At 38.1% G+C, this 3,239-nt stretch overlaps 1 protein-coding gene across 1 annotated transcript in view; it reads right to left on the bottom strand.

Moving 5' to 3' along the window:
- Positions 1–2,373, bottom strand: part of CTNND2 (catenin (cadherin-associated protein), delta 2) — a 327,283-nt gene extending 324,910 nt beyond the window's left edge. Inside the window, exons 1-2 of the mRNA XM_009883745.1 lie at positions 2,343–2,373; positions 1,783–1,899 (exon numbers count right to left, since the gene is read on the bottom strand). The gene's annotated coding sequence lies outside the window, so the exon portion shown is untranslated. The remainder of the gene's footprint in view (positions 1–1,782; positions 1,900–2,342) is intronic.
- Positions 2,374–3,239: the final 866 nt, after the last annotated feature.

Raw genomic sequence — 3,239 nt, 5'->3', positions numbered from 1 at the left:
CCAAAAGCAGCAGCCTGTACCTGCCCACCCTCAGGGACTGAGGGTACACGTGGACCACCGTTGTTCTGCTGGTGACACCCCCACAAACACTTAGGACCGGCTGAACTACCCTCTGACGCCACAAAAAAATATGTCAGATCATGTTTGATGTAAACTGGAGTGACACAGTGATTACAGATCTATAGCTACATAAAGACACTGCAGTACATGGAAATGGACCATGGAGATGCAGGTTCAGGTCTTAACTCAGCTGCAATTTCTTGCATAACTCCGTAAGTTTCCTTACTTTTTGTTTGTATGCTTGTAACTGGAAACACTTGTTTTTGGAAAGCCAATTTATACTGAGTTGGGATAGAAGGAAAAGATGGTCAACAGTGCCGGAGTCCACCTCATGTGCATATAACCTTGTCCCAGGGTCAGTGCAACCACAGAAAACTTGTATGAGAGCACGCAGAAGTTATGAATCTGCCCGTCTTTGTCTGACAATAATAACTTTAAAAACAGTGATCGCTCTGCTTGCATTTCCCCAAATAAAAGCTTTATTTTTTATTTGCTGATTCACACTTAGTGAAGATAATTAGCGAGCATCTCTATTAGCAATACAGAACCCCTCCTGTGTAAGCCCCTTTCATGTGACTTGTCCCATTAGCATTTGTTCATGGCTTTTATTTACTACTAAAGGAACAGCACATGTGAAGTGATGTTTGGGATTTAGAGTATTATAATAGCCGCCTGCTATGTGACGACTTTTTAAAACTAATTCTGAGAAAATCAGAGTGCATGAAACCAAATCGTAAAGATTCTGACTGCAGACACACTAATCCTCTACAAAGGCAGAGCTACTGATAGATTTAACTCATTAGACTAGACACACAGAGTTCAGAAAAAGAAGCTGTGGTCACATCCCCGGGCAGGCTTTCACATGATGATTTAAAAAATCTGCCTCAACCAGATTAGAACTGCCATCGCAGGCTCGAAAAGCTCTCCTCAGAGTCAGCCTTGTTACTTAAAATACTGCTATGCAGTCAAACTGCAGAAGTAAACATAACTAAAATTGTAAAGTTAAGAGCTCGAAAGTTAGCAAATGCCAGACTAAGTTGCCTTTTCTGAGGTCTCTCGCCTGCTTTTGCTGTCCTGTAGCCTTGATTCACTTCCCCACCAGCTGCTCCTAGCAGAGGATCTATCCACTCACTGCACAATTCCGCAAACAGAATGGCTGCTAAATGCCCAGTGAGCCAACCTTTGAGGAAAGACTTCAGCTTTCTTGCTACAGCTGCCATTCTCTACATCACCTCTAAAAAGTTCCCCTAAATATTTCTGTCTCTGTGTCCATTTGAAAATTTTGGTCTTAAGGAGTATCAGCTACCTGGCCAAGCGGTTACAAAGAGACATCAGAATTACTCACAGCCCCACACTACGTTTCACTTTATTACTTTTGCATACTGAAAAAGTGCTGTTCAAATGTTACTTTTGTAGTGGTGAGGCTGAAGTCTTGTGACATGACCTTATAGTAGACTACAGCAATACTGCAATTACAAAATATTTTCCTTAAAAATATATTCCCAGTTTGATTTTTTCCCCACAAACTAGCTGTGAGATTCTCTCCATAACAAACAAACCCAAAAATTAATTTGCAGGCAATTTGCCTGCTCGCAACTACATTGTCTTCTGCCAATATCAGAAAATAATCAAGAAAACCACTATAAGATATGCATTCGGTTTTAAATCATGAAATGTTACAAATAGGTCTGGGTTCTAGAAAAGCCATTTCTAGCAACTTACTTTCACTGGCTGAATAGTCCTGTGGATCGAGTATCCCTGATTCCTGCAGTGATCGAATACAGGAGTCCACCAGCTCCAGACCAGTGGTGAGCTCATCTTCTATATCCTTCTGACCATCTGTAATAAAATTAAGACCATAAAAATGTAAAAGAAAGGCAAAAGGTAAAACCAGTTACATGTGACTAAGCTTCTACAGTTAATGAAGGAATGGAGAACACACCAAGGTCACATTTTCAGAGGAGCTGGCCATATTGAAAATTATGCCGTTCTTTGAAAGCATGGCCTTGGATTAATAAAAGCAAACCGAGAATGATCAGGTCTAATCTTAAAAAAAGTTAGCAATGCCTCCTCTCAAAACTCTACATTCGTCTCGGTGTTCTTTTTGTCAACCCTAACAAGTAATTCCAAATTTTGCCAGTTTTTAAGCAGCTTTTTCACACACTAGCAATGAAAAAGGATATTGCAGAAATAACTGTTGTTTCCCCCTCCATCTTCTTCAGGAAATATGATCATTCTAAGAGAGACTATATGTAATACATATATGTAGGTAAGTACATTACCTTGTGTTTGCCAGTGAAACTGCTCTTCTGTTGAACTGCAAAGGAAAAAGAAAAAGTGTTATTTTTTAATGAGATAATTCAGTAGTGTGACATCAATATTCAGATCTAAATCTATTCTGAAGCAACTGACTTAAAAATAAGCGAACAGACTTAAGAATAAATAACATAATTAAAATATAGCAAGTATTATTCTACTTTTTTTTTTAAATGAGTGACTTGCACAGCATTCATTCAGCAGGGAGGAAGCATCTTCACTTCTTAAGTAATTTAAAACATACATACAGAAACTGCCCTCTTAGTCTTGATACACGAATTACACTATTTCAAAGCAAAAATGTTAACATTTTGCAACTTTTTTGGATGCTTTCATTTGTCTGAATTTCCATCTTTATAGAGAAAGTTACAAATTGCTTTCTCACATAAACAGTTACATGTGATTTCTACAAGAAATTATGAGTATGATTTCTGGTTCTACTGATCATTAAGTGCATTTTTATGTTATTCATATGTGCAGCTAAGTTAATTCAATTGGCCTACACAAGGGAGTAAATTTAGATGTGTTAGTGCTTCCATGTACAAGCACTTAAGCAATGGAAGGTCATTTTAAGATAATAAGCATGCACACTAGAGGATGGGTTAGGTAGTGTTTTTTCTACAAAACGAACAATTTATTCAAATGAATGGTAAAATGAATGATATATTCAATTAGGCAATGAGTACACTTCCCTCCAAGGCATGATCTGTTTATGCTGCAATATAGGTCTTTCTCACATGCCAAGAATACAAAAAGGATTGAAGTTTGTATTGGTTCTGGCTGAGATGGAGTTAATTTCCCCCATAGCAGCCCTCATAGTGGTAGCTAGAAAGACATTGATAACACACCAGTGTTTTGCCTAC

Source organism: Charadrius vociferus, unplaced genomic scaffold, assembly GCF_000708025.1.
Source record: "Charadrius vociferus isolate BGI_N301 unplaced genomic scaffold, ASM70802v2 scaffold103, whole genome shotgun sequence".
Taxonomy (NCBI): domain Eukaryota; kingdom Metazoa; phylum Chordata; class Aves; order Charadriiformes; family Charadriidae; genus Charadrius; species Charadrius vociferus.
The sequence above is the reverse complement of the archived record's forward strand: the minus strand, read 5'-3'. Positions and strand labels throughout refer to the sequence as shown.